We start from the raw sequence: 14,055 nt of genomic DNA, 5'->3' as shown, positions 1-14,055 counted from the left end.
TTTCAGTAAAAACCAGGAGAGGAAGGTAGTCCATCTTTTATGAAAAGGAAAATATTATGATATTGTCTTCATGTTCTTTATGATTATTCTGTATCAATACAAAAAAGTCAAACACAATGCATATTCTTCAGAGATGTAAGAGTAAAAGATTATTCCAAATTATCAAAAGCTTGCTCCACATTAATAAAGATGAGTTATCTTCTTATTACTCTGATTTAGAAAATCAATAGCATTTGAGATATACTTGATACTGTCCTTCATGTGTTTCTTTCAGTATGGTAAAATGCATTAATTCAGGTTAAAAGAAAAATAGAACTATTGCCACAAAAGCTAGTACTCTACTTTTAAAAATGAAATAGATATGAATGGATAGGCAGATAATTTCTCTCTTTGTAGATTAGAGACACAGAACGAATTCCATACCTAAAAGTTTTCATCTTTTAAAGTAATTTACTAATAGAAGTACAGTAATACCTCATGATACGAACTTAATTGGTGCAAGGAGGAGGTTCGTAAGACGAAAGGTTCGTAAGACAAAACATTGTTTCCCATAGGAAACAATGTAAAGTCAATTAATCCGTGCAACCAAAAAACCCCCCGCAAAAAAAACGGCTTTCGGCGACTGCTGGGAAGCCGCGCGGCTGTTTTAAAAGGTGACAGCCGGCCTGGGGGGCTTGCCAGCACCCCCCCGAACCCGGGTTCGGGGGGGTGCTGGGAAGCCCCCCAGGCCGGCTGCGACCTTTTAAAACACCCACGCCGCTTCCCAGCTGTCTCTTGAAGCCGAACGCTAAAGCCAAACTTCCGCGTTCGGCTTCGGGAGACAGCTGGGAAGCGGCGCGGCTGTTTTAAAAGGTCGCAGCCGGCCTGGGGGTCTTGCCAGCACCCCCCCGAACCGAACCCGGGGTTCAGCAAAATTTTGCCTCTTCTTACGAACTTTGTTCGAGTTACGAACCGGCGTTCGGGAGGCTTCTGGGAAGCCCCACCGCCCGGCTGTCACCTTTTAAAACAGCCGCGCAGCTTCCCAGCAGTCTCCGAACGCCGGTTCGTAACTCGAAAAAAGTTCGTAAGAAGAGGCAAAATTTTGCTGAACCCCGGGTTCGTATCACGAGTTGTTCGTAAGACAAGGGGTTCGTATCTTGAGGTACCACTGTAATATGAAAAGGAAATATACAAAATAAAGAAACAGAAAAAAAATCAAACTAGATGTCAAAACAAACAATGGAAATTGCAAAGAAGAGAAAGCCAAAGCTAAGAAAAACAAAAATCACACCAAGGAATTTAGCTAAGTGTTTCAGAGAATGGTTAGAAGAGGCAAGTAACACTATTACATTAACATCTGTAAATACTGACTATCAGACAATAAATCTAATCTAATTCATCTAATCTAATCTAATCTAATCAAATTATTTCTGGAAAATGCATTGAAAACTTTCCACTAGTATGTGTATCTGGTTATTAACTCTTTTTTATTATAGGATTTATGATTCTTCATTCCACAATCACAAAGAAACTTATTTGTGTGTGTGTGTGTGTGTGTGTGTGTGTGTATTTGTTTTCGTAGATTTTCACGGGTATATGTATGTAGATTGTTCTGAGTTCGGGTTTTGCCCCATGTAATATTTTGCATGTATATGTGACATTTCGGTGAAATCACATTCACCACAATCAGGCTGAAGTTGTAAGCTTCGTGCTGCTGTAAATATAGTTATATAAATATAGTTATATATATATAATATATTCATTTCGGCCAGAGTAATGTAGGGCTTCCTGCCTAACAGGGGGTAGGACTTGAAGACCTCCAAGGTTCCTTCCAACTCTGTTGTTGTTGTTGTTGTTTTTGTTGTTGTTGTTATTATTACTTATAATTTGTTTTAAACAGTTTCATATCCATTTCACTTACATGAAAATGTATAAATATGTATACTGTTTCTCTTTTACTGAAGAATGTTATTTTAATTTATCAATGATTGACATGAGGTGGCAGAAAAGTCCTTAGGTACTGATTGATTTTGTGCATTCAGATTGATGCCATCCATTGGAAATCACATAAATAGATTCTTTCCAGGAAGGTATGTTTCCAGCTTAGCCAATCAAGTCTTCTAACAGTGTACCCATTGCCATTGTAACTGAATCCATTCACTGTTTATTAAAACTTTTTTTAAAAAAATCATGTATTGACAGCTATTGGTCATCCTCTTTTTCTTTTTCCTTTTACCTTTACCAGCATTAAAGTTTTCTTCTGATACCTAGGGCTTTGTATACTATATCCAAGATATAATGACCTTTTCTGCCTTGAGGTAAGGCAGATTGATTTGCATTTGTTTTTGTTTTGTTGCTATGGTTATCCATAGTATCTGCAGAAGTCTTATTTAACACAAAAATTCAAAAGAAGTCTTACTTCTTCAAAGTCCATTTCGTTTTCATAGAGTCTCACAGGAAAACTTGCTTTTCTACCCTTTGTAATTATATAAAAATGATGACATGTAAATATCTTTGGTAAAGTCCACAGCCTATTTCTTGACTTCCTGTTATTTTATACCACTTCAATATCTTTATTGTTAATTTTAATGATTTGTTATTCTATTTTTTGCCATTAGTTTGATCTCCTTTAGTTCAATTTAGCTTCCTTTTTCAGATCAGATAGTACTGAACGCCAAATTGACTGATATGAACATTCAATGGTTTAAGGTCAAGGTGAAATAGGAAGGGGGGGAAACATTTCTCTAACTTTTTCAAGCCACAGAACTTTTTGGTTAAGGGGAGAAACATTCTTGGAAACCTCTACCTGCCTTTTAGTCAGTGATGATTCACGAGCACAGCCACTTCTCATCCTTGTCATTTTTCAAATGTCAAGAAATAGACAACCTTTGCTATGAGATCAGTAAATGGGCACCAGTCACTTAATTACCAATCAATCTTCTGAAACTGAATGCTAAGAAGAATGGAACAATCGGAGAGCCCTGGAAACAAATGGGGGAAATATAAAAAGAAACAACAAACCCCAAACCAATGGAAATATCTTTCTGGCTGAATCAGAATCAATAGAGTACAATGTAAAAGATAGAGATAGAATCAATTTCTATATTAAACATAGCCAACTTAGAACATAATAGAATAGAATTTTTATTGGCCAAGTGTGATTGGACACACAAGGAATTTGTCTTAATGCATATTGTCTTAACATATATAAAAGAAAAGATAAGTTTGTCAAGAATCATAAGGTGCAGCAATTAATGATAGTCCAGGTACAAATAAACAATCAAATCATATTAGGAACATAGCCAACTTGAGACACTGAAAGGACACTGAAAATGAATACAACAAAGAATTAAGGAGAAAGGACTTTTTATTATCTCTGGTGGAAACGTAAGATAGTTATGACTTTTTTAAAAAAAGTTTTATTTATTTATAATACAATTAAAAAGAAAAACATTGGACATTATGTAACATTCCAGTTTAAACATTTCCATCAAGTTGCTTCTCCTCCTGAATACAATTTTTATCTCTATATAAATAGATACAAACTTTATATACAATACTAAATTCATTTTTTCCTATCCGCTAACATAAGAATACATACATTTCCAACTTGTCACTGATTCATAATCCCCACAGTCTTCCTCAATTCCCACCAGTGGTACAATTTATCCTAGATTTTAAAGTGTTCCAATTCATTTTTATTTTTCAATTCCATCATAAACCTGTCCATTTCAGCACAGGACAGTATAGAAACATAGAAACATAGAAGTCTGATGGCAGAAAAAGAGCTCATGGTCTATTTAGTCTGCCCTTATACTATTTTCTGTATTTTATCTTAGGATGGATATATGTTTATACCAGGCATGTTTAAATTCAGTTACTATGGATTTATCTACCACATCTGCTGGAAGTTTGTTCCAAGGATCTACTACTCTTTCAGTAAAATAATATTTTCTCATGTTGCTTTTGATCATTCCCCCAACTAACTTCAGATTGTGTCCCCTTGTTCTTGTGTTCACTTTCCTATTAAAAACACTTCCCTCCTGGACCTTATTTAACCCTTTAACATATTTAAATGTTTCGATCATGTCCCCCCTTTTCCTTCTGTCCTCCAGACTATACAGTATTTTATATAGTATCTCTTCCTCTAAAGGGGTTTCTTTGCTCATCCATTTTTGTGCAAAAACCAGTCTAGCAGCACTCAAAATATGCAATAGTAAGTATATTGTTCACGTATCATATTTATTTCAAAGTGTTGGTTATGACCTATAAAGCCCTACATAGCATTGGACCAGATTACCTCCGGCACCGCCTTCTGCAGCATGAGTCCCAGCGACCGGTTAGGTCCCACAGAGTTGGCCTTCTCTGTGGTGCCCCCAGCTCTCTGGAATCAGCTCCCCCTAGAGATTCACATTGGCCCCACCCTCCTTGCCTTCCGTAAAAGTTTCAAGACTTATCTGTGCTGCCAGGCTTGGGGCCATTAGACCCTAGCCCCCTGGCCGACAAGTGTTGAATGTCTTGCTGTGAGAATGGGAATGAATGATTTTAAATGTTATTAGAGCTTTTAAAGTTTTTTTAGCTATATTAATTGGATTTTTTAAAATATGTACCGGTATATTGTTTATTGTTTTGATATGTTATGAGTCCTTGGAGAGAGGCGGCATACAAATCCAATAAATGAATGAATGAATGTTCATTATGGTTTATTATAGTTCAAAGCTCTGTGTGGAAGAAAATTGAAAATTACTTCTTTCTAAGGTTCCCCCCCTCTTTTGTCTGCAATCCCTAATAATGCTTTTTTTTTCTATGTTGCATTTTATATATTTTTTAAATTTAGTAAAGTTTTGTGAAAAGAAACAATAGATGAATGACAGTGTTCACCAGGCAGACAATGTAGTTCACCAAGTGAATAATAGATGCCAGCTGGAGAATTCTGAGAGTTGAAGTCTAGACATCTTAAAGTAGCCAAGTTTTAAAAAAACACAGAGATAAGAGATATTAAAAGAGGGAAGGGCGTGGGTAAAGGAAGAATAAAAGAATAAAAGAAGATCAGTTGGAGAAATGATTTCAGAGCAGACTTCTATATTGTATATTGTATTTCTTTCTGAATATGTTGTATTTTCTCTGAATAATATTCCGTCCTCTGAAGGGATATTAATGTACAAAGGAAGAAGATGCTCAAAAACAGTGCAGAAGTTACAGTGGAAATAATAAACAAAATTCATCACTTTATTACAGAATTCTTCCCCCACACACAACTGAAAAAGCATATTTTCATTTCAATGGTTGATTGTTTCAGTACATAATCAAAGTTGGAAAAGCTCATTAGGAGTCCTGGCTTGGGACTGAATAATAGCTGGAAAGAAAATGCACTTTGCCTCTTACAGTAAAAATATCATTCCCTTATCCTTCCTGGTGGGCTGGAAATGCAACCTTCTGGCTTTTTACTATCAGAAACTTTGAAAAAATTAGTATCCTTTTCTGTTTTACCTGCACTACTCTAGTGGATGAAAAATGGGAACAAAACACCAAATTATAAAGCACAGTGGAATACAGAGAACATAATTACAAACATTTTTTTCTTATTTGAAGCAGTGGTTTTATATCTGGCATTGTATAATGTTTTGCTAGTTTGATTGGTCTTTATGTTAGAAGAAAATGATTCCATTCTAATTTGGGATGCAGAAGTAGACTTATTTTAAAATACTGTATAATCCATTAGCAATTAAATATTGGAGAGGTGAAATATTCCTACGACTGTAGCAATACAGCATCATTCAAATTTGTCTGCATAACCTTCTCCTTGTTAATGTGAAGTGACATTCCATTTTGTTAAAGAACACAAGTTGAAGTTCACTTGTCTCTTGAATTGTTATGAAGAAGTGAATGAGCAATTGAATGAGCGGGAGGAGATGGAATTCTATTGTTTCATATTTACTTTTAGAAAGTATTTTGTTTGATCTTAAAAAAGGGACTATATTGTTGATGCTGTTTACAGAAAATAATGAGCCAAGGTGGCGCAGCAGGTAGAGTGCAGTACTGCAGGCAACTAAAGCTGACTGTAGATCTGCAGGTCAGCAGTTCAAATCTCATCACCAGCTCAAGGTTGACTCAGCCTTCCAGCCTTCCGAGGTGGGTAAAATGAGGACCCTGATTGTGGGGGCAATATGCTGGCTCTGTTAAAACGTTCTATTGCTAACATGTTGTAAGCCGCCCTGAGTCTAAGGAGATGGGCAGCATAAAAAAATTGAATGAATAAATAAATAAATAAATAAATAAAACCTTTGATGCATAAACACTCCTTGGTTTTACTCAGAAATAGAATTGCATTAACAAGCATAATTGGAGAATGCTTTAATTATAGTTCTCTCATTAGTTATTTTTACCATTATTGTACAAAATTGTATAATTGTAGTTGTATCACCATATCGATCAATATAATCATTCAGAAAAACTGCAGTGTATACTCCAACACAAAATCAGGATGACTGCAACTAAGAAAAAAACCCTCCTTCAAGTGTTCATGATAACGGATTAGTAGAGGTATGAGTACATCCTCACACTAGAACAGACAATGAAAAAGCATATTAGGAAAATGATTCTACTTATTCTCTCAGGGATCAATAAAGAGACTCTTCAGAGGAGGGCTATTGAATCTCCCTTCCAGCAGTGATGATGGCAGGACTTCATATCTTGGAAGAAGAAAGATTTTTCTATGATTCAGGCATTGAATTGGCAAAAGTAATTAGCAGCTGATAAGGGTTTTCCAAACGAACCCAACGTAAACAGCATAGGCAAAGAGCTCAGATCTTTCTGCAGATCAATCTCAAAAACATGGTTTCAGTTCAGTTCTCTTGAAGCAGATCAAAGTCAAACATTGGACAGATCTTATCCCTTGTTCTTCTTTGAGAACTAATCATAAATCAGAGTGAACAAAGCCAATTCTCTCCAAAGTAGAGAATGTTTAAGCATTTATCAATGCTGCTGTATGGAATAACTTTTTAATTAGGAATTTAAGTGAAATGTGTATACCTCTGAGCATTATGATCTAGACAAATACATGTTTGTTTGTTTGTTCGATTGAATAATTATGAAGTTGGGTGCTACCAATATTGGGAATACAATACTTTTGCCATATAATGAACAATAGGCTACAATACGAATATATTATATGGTAAAGAGATCTTAGAAGTTTAGAAGTTTTTTATGCTTAAGATTTCTCAGCAATTACATATAGCCTAAGACAGTGATGGCAAACCCTTTTTTCTTTGGGTGCCGAAAGAGCATGTGCACGTGCTATCGCACATATGCAAGTGCCCACACCCATAATTCAATGCCTGGGGAGGGTGAAAATAGCTTCCCCTACTTCCTGGAGGCCCTCTGGAGGCCAGAAATGGCCTGTTTACCAATTTATGGTGGGCTCACTAGGCTCGTGTTTTGCCCTCCCCAGACTCCAAAGGCTTCCCTGGAGCTGGAGGAGAGTAAAAGTGCCCTCCCCCATCCCCCTGGAGGCTCTCTGAAAGCCAAAAATGCCCTCCCAGAGCCAAAAATCAGCTGGCTGGCACACACATGCACGTTAGAGCTGAGCTAGGGCAACAGCTTGCGTGCCAGCAGATATGTCTCTGCGTGCCACCTGTAGTACCCGTGCCATAGGTTCACCATCACTGGCCTAAGAGAAATTATAGAATATAATTCTTTATTGGCCAAGTGTGAATGGACACACAAGGAATTTGTCTTTGGTGCATATGCTCTCAGTGCACATAAAAGAAAAAGATACATTTGTCAAGAATCATTAGGTACAACACTTAATGATTGTCATAGGGGTCAAATAAGCAATTAGGAAACAATATTAATAAAAAATCTTAAGGAAACAAGCAACAAGTTACAGTCATACAATTGTACGTTGGAGGAAATGGGTGATACGAATGATGAGAAAAAACTAGGAGTATAGTAGTGCAGACTTAGTAAATAGTTTGACAGTGTTGAGGGAAGTATTTGTTTAGCAGAGTGATAGCATTCAGGAAAAAAACTGTTCTTCTGTCTAGTTGTCTTAGTGTGCAGTGCTCTGTAGCGATGTTTTGAGGGTAAGAGTTGAAACAGTTTATGTCCAGGATGAGAGGGCTCAGTAAATATTTTCGCCACCCTATAAAGCCCTACACGACATTGGACCAGAATACCTCTGGGACCACCTTCTGCCGCACGAATCCCAGCTGCCAATCAGGTCCCACAGAATTGGCCTTCTCTGAGTCCTGTTGACTAAACAATGCTGTCTGGTGGGACCCAGGGGTAGAGCCTTTTCTGTGGCCCTCTGGAACCAACTCCCCCGGAGATTCGAATTGCCCCTACTATTCCCACATTCCTCAAGATGTTGAAGACCTATCTTTGTCGCCAGGCATGGGGGGAATAACTACCTCTTCCCTCCACCACCACCTTTTTTCCTAACTGTAATACATGAGAATGGTATGATTGTGCAGTAATGATTGTTTTTAATATCTATGGGTTTAAAATTTTGTTTTTAATTTATATTGGATTTGTACTCTGTATATTGTATTGTTGTTGTGAGCCGCCCCATATCTTCGGAGAGGGGCGGCATACAAATCTAATAAATACTTAAATATGTTGGATTATTAGAAGCTTTCTTTCTTCATGTGACATTTTCTTCCATCAAATGTTTTCTTATTTTTTATTCTGAGTCAAGCAAACAACTGATTATAGAATTTTTCTCTTTCCCTCCTTTCTATGACTCGTAAAGAATTAGAAGAAATTATAGTCCCTCTCAGGCAAAGCCACATGGGTGTGTAAGCACCGAAGATCGAGCTTCTGGCACCCGAGACTGATTTCTCATTGGCAGTAACCTGAGGAACATCATTTGTCTTCACTCCAATGTTGCTCTGAAAACAACTCTGGATCAACAACTCTGACTTGCCAAGGTAAACACTTATGCTTGGGTTAACTCTTTTCATTTTGTTTAAGATAAAATCTTAAGCATTTGCTTATAGCTTTTATTAATTAATCATTTATATAACAATATCTTAATGCACTGTACTTGTATTACATTATCTGTTGATTTGATTGGTATGCAACAGCCGCAAGCATGCATTGTAACCTGAAAAACAAATATCCAATGCTTTCTGAATATTTATCAGCAAGAAAGTCAGAACATAGCACAGTTACAGCTTGTTATCTTGATCTTATTTCCTTCTTGACCTTGAATGAAATATCCTGTTCTATTTCATTACTGCTCTGTTTTAAATATGAGAGATTTTACTAGCTTTGCAATGGCATATCAAGTAAGACAGAACTTTACTGGACAGAAAGAGATAAGAAAAGAAGCATGCTATGTTTAATGGTTTTGGGGAACAGGAAATTACATTGCACAGGCAAGCTGCTTATTCTAACATTTGCACTGTAGGCCAAATCTACATCTTTACTTTGGATCATATTATTTCTACAGAACAAATTAGTCATTTGTTATCTAAAACTGGCTGTGTTTTGCTAAATAATATAAATGAATTATTTACAAGACATGTGGTGTTACTATTGTAAATGTATAACCAAACCCTACAGCATGTGACACAGAGAAGTAATTAAAAATCTTATAAGTATGTTTAAAACCCTCTGAAAAAATATGGGATCATTATGAAGAAATGTATTTCATCTCTTGGTTTTTAATTGCCGGAAGATTATGTTTGGAGAGGTCCCCATGGAGTGATCCAATAGTTTAAAGCATAGTTCCCTCTAAGCTGAGCAGTGAGCAATCGCTCACTAAAAATCATCATCAACTCAGAGTTTTCCAAACCTGCCCAGAAGCCGAGAGGGAAAGAGTGAGAGGGAAGGAGAGAGAGAGGAAGAGAGGAAGAGAGAGAAACAGAAAAAAGAGAGGAAGGAAAAGAAAAAAAATGGGAGTAAGGAAGAGAGAAAGAAAATCAAAATCTAGTTTGAAACTAGCTCTACTATTTAAGTGGCATTTTGATATTGATAGAGTTTCCCTATTATGAGCTCACTGTTATAGACACACAGTATTTATTTATTTATTTATTTATTATTTCTGTGCCGCCCAGTCCTGAAGGGACTGCCGCTCAGACACTATACTTTTCCACCCACCCCCCAAAAAAATTAGAGGGAACACTGGTTTAAAGTGAATTGTGATGGCAGTGGTGTTGACTTTAACACTTCCCCAAGTTTTCAAAAAGGGAAGGCTAAAAACGATGTCTCTTCCTTCCTCTTGCCCAATTAAGCAGCACCATCTACCGAATTTAGCTGTTCTGAAAAGCCAGAGCCTCAGTGGCACTTTCATCATACTGTAATCGTATTTGAATTTGTGTGTTTTAGATTTTCATGATGCTGCTACCTAGTTTGTGTGGCATTTTTATATTTATTTGGTTTGATTTATGTTTTAATTTGAATTGAATTTCTTCTTCTGGTGTGCTTTGTTGTTAATTGCCTAAAAATATTTGACCATTGGGTAGTTTAAAATATAATAAATAAGTAAATACATCAGGAAGTATCAGACTGGGATGTTAAAAGCAACACTCTACTAAAAGGCAATGGTACCTTCATGGGTATGTCTTTGAAGTCCTCATGAGTAAAGCTTAATAATAACAGAGTTGGAAGGGATCTAGGAGGTCTTCTAGTCCAACCCCATGCTTAGGCAGGAAATCCTACACTATTTCAGACAAATGATTATCCAACATCTTCTTAAAAACTTCCAGTGTTGGAGCATTCATAACTTTTGGAGGCAAGCTGTTCCACTGATTAATTGTTCTGACTGTCAGATCTAAGTTACAGGGCATGGACAAAAAAATGGAAACACTTCATATTTTGGCATCATAATGTTTGAACATGTTCAAATCAATCAAAATTTTACATATTTTAATGTATGTTTTAAAATTCTGTTATCCGATAGTTTTTTCTAAACTACATTTTTTTTAACAGAAATTTAAGGAAATTGGTTATAACCTTCTAGAAATGGCAGACCTCTCAGACTTTCAAAGAGGCCAAATTGTTGGTGCTCAAATGGCAGGCGCTAGTGTAACAGAAAGTGCCCGAATGTTTGGCGTTTCAAGAGGTAATGTCTCAAAAGTAATGACTGCTTTTGAAAAAGAAGGGAAAATGTCCTCAGCCAAGCACAGGTCTGGTCGAAAGTCGAAGTTGTCTTAGAGAGACCGCCGGACTCTAAAGCGAATTGTTAGAGCAGATCGCAAGACTGCAGCTCCTAAAATCACTGCAGAGCTCAATAGACACAAAAACTGTTCTAAGGGAGCTTCACAAAACTGGATTCCACGGAAGAGCTGCAAGGTGTTTCCATTTGTTTGTCCACCCCCTGCACTTCTCTCCTTGTTTAGTTTCCACCCATTGCTTCTTGTTTTATCTTCAGGTGCTTTGGAGAATAGTTTAACTCCCTCTTTGTGGCAACCCCTAAAATATAGGAACACAGCTATCATGTCTCCCCTGCTCTTTCTTTTCATTAAACTAGACATACCCAGCACCTGCAACTGTTCTTCATATGTTTTAGCCTCCAGACCCCTAATCATTTTTGTTGCTTTTATCTGCACTCTTTCTAGAATTTCAACATCCTTTTTACATTGTGGCGACCAAAATTGAATAAGAGTATTCCAAGTATGACCTTACCAAGTCATTATAAAGAGGTATTAACCAGAGGTTGGCTGCTAAGGTGGAATGGTGACGTGTGCTTGGTCCCATGGCTCTCAGTGCTAGCAGAGTCCAGCGCAATTCTGCTACTGCACCTGGGCAGGTAGTGAAATCGCGTGCGGACACTCAGGTGTACCCATGGCATGTCAGTGCACAATTTTCCTACCTGCCCAGATACAGTAGCAGAATTGCACTGGACTCTGCTAGCACTCAGAGCCATCAGGGCGAGCACACATCACCGTTCAACCTTAGCAGCCCACCTCTGGTATTAACACTTCACATGATCTTGATTCTGTTCCTCTGTTAATGCAGTCTAGAACCCTGTTGGCTTTTTTGGCACACTGCTGGCTCATATTTAAATGGCTGTCCACTAGGAGTCCAAGATCCCTTTCACAGTTACTACTGTTGAGCAATGTATCACATATACTGTACCTGTGCATTTTGTTTTTCTTGCCTAAATGTAGAACCTTACTTTTTCACCATTGAATTTCATTTTGTTTCATAGCACTTAAATGAAGACAAGTTTATATTATTTCTACATCTTATTTACTGTAAACTACTGCATGTTTGCAATTGATGTAATGTTATAATTATATACTGTATTTTTTGCTCTATAAGACGCACCTGCTGATAAGACGCACCTAGATTTTAGAGGAGGAAAATAGAAAAAAAATATTTTGAGCCAAAAAGGGGAGAGGAAGAGAGGAAGGAGTGAAAGAAGGGAGTGAGGGAGGAAAGAAGGGAGGAAGGAAAAGGAAAGCAAGAAATGGAGGGAGGAAAGGAAGGAAGGAAAGAAAGAAAGGGGGAAGGGACAGGAACAGAGGAAGGAAGCAAGGAAACTTATGAAAGGGGAGAGTAAGAGAGGAAGGACTGAAGGGAGGGAGGGAGGGAAGAAGGTAGGAAGGAGAAAGAAAAGAAGAAATAGAGGAAGGGAAGGTAAAAGAGAGAAAGAAAAAGAGCAAGAAAGAAAGCAAGAAAGAGAGAAAGAAAGAAAATGAAAGAGAAATAAAAATAGAGAGGGGGAATGAAAGAAATGGAAGGAGGGAAGGAAGGAGAGAAAGCAAGAGAAAGAGAAAGCAAGAGAAAGAAAAAAGAATGAAAGAGCAAGAGAGCAAGAGAGAAAAAGAAAGAAAGAAAGAAAGAAAGAAAGAAAGGCAACTTCAAAGAAAGGCTCACTGAGCATCTCTCACTCTCTCTCTTTCTATCCCTCTTTCTTTCTCTTTCTTTCTCTCTCTCCTCTTCCTTTATCTCCTCTCTCTCCCTCCCTCTCTCTTTCTCTCCCCCCTCTCTCCCCCTTTCCCTCTCTCTTTCTCTCCCTCTCTTGCTATCACTCCCCCCTCTCCCTCTCTTTCTCTCTCTCCCCTCTCTCTTTCTCTCTCTCTCCCCCTCTTTCTCTCTCTTCTTCTCACTTTCTCTCTCTTGTTTTCTTTCTGTCTCTTTTGCTTTCTCTCTCTCTCACTCTTTCTCTCTTTTTTCTTTCTCGCGCTCTTTCTTTCTCTTGTTCTCTCTCTCGCTATCTTTCTCTCCCCCCTTTCTCTCACTCTCTCTTTCTCACTTTCTCTCTATCTTGCTGTCTGTTGCTCTCACTCACTCTCGTTCTCTCTCCGTTCTTCTCAGCGGTGACGCGCGCACACCCTGCCCGCCTCACCTTTGCCGAGAGCACTTTCGTCCCGGGCTCCCAGCAAGGGGATTGCAGGAGAGGCGGGGCCGGCGAAGGTGATATTCAATGTTGGGGGCGCAAAGGCTTTTCTTATTTTGAATATTCCAAGTGGGCTAGCAGGGAGATAGGGAGCGCGCGCAACCGCCCATGCGCCCCCGACATTGAAGACCTCCGCTGAGAAAAACCTTTGCCGGCATTTCCTCTCGGCGTCAAGGAGGCGCAGCGGCGGGCGGAGAGAGGGAAGGGGGGGCAGTGGCGTCCCTCCTGGCCTTGGCGGGTCGCCCGACCCTCCCCGCCTCCTGCAAATGTGGTGGGCGGCGGGGGGAGAGCAAGGAGCCGGTTCTGGCGGGCGCGGGGCTTGGCTGGCTGGCTGGCGGGGGGAGCGCCGCTGGTGGTGCGGAGGGAGACCCTCCTCCGGGAGGGAGGGGGCCAGGCAGCAGCTAGCCAGCCAGCCGGCGGGATGGCGCTTCCGAGTTCGCAGCCTCCCCCCCCCCCTCCCTGCCTGCATCTTCGCTCCATAAGACGGGGCTGATTTTTCTTCCTACTTTGGGAGGAAAAAAACTGCGTCTTATGGAGCGAAAAATACGGTAAATGTAATAAATCATTATGACGGCTTCCTTTTTTATTTAACAGACATCTGAGAATAACAAACTGCTTCTCTCCCATAACTTGTACATTAAAGTAGATTTCATTTTGTTTGTATTCTTTGGGAAAAAAACCCTTAAATAGGATTTTTAGAAAATCCGTTACAAAACTCTTGTTAA

The 14,055-nt window shown here is 38.7% G+C and overlaps 1 protein-coding gene across 1 annotated transcript in view; it reads left to right on the top strand.

The window, feature by feature from the left end:
• SGCD (sarcoglycan delta) overlaps positions 1-14,055 on the top strand; it is a 319,572-nt gene that overhangs the window by 12,444 nt on the left and 293,073 nt on the right. The window contains exon 2 of the mRNA XM_070739007.1: positions 8,732-8,909. The gene's annotated coding sequence lies outside the window, so the exon portion shown is untranslated. The remainder of the gene's footprint in view (positions 1-8,731; positions 8,910-14,055) is intronic.

Source organism: Erythrolamprus reginae, chromosome 2 (genome assembly GCF_031021105.1).
Source record: "Erythrolamprus reginae isolate rEryReg1 chromosome 2, rEryReg1.hap1, whole genome shotgun sequence".
NCBI classification, from domain to species: Eukaryota; Metazoa; Chordata; class Lepidosauria; order Squamata; family Dipsadidae; genus Erythrolamprus; species Erythrolamprus reginae.
Note: the sequence above shows the minus strand (reverse complement) of the source record. Positions and strands in the feature narration are given on the sequence as shown.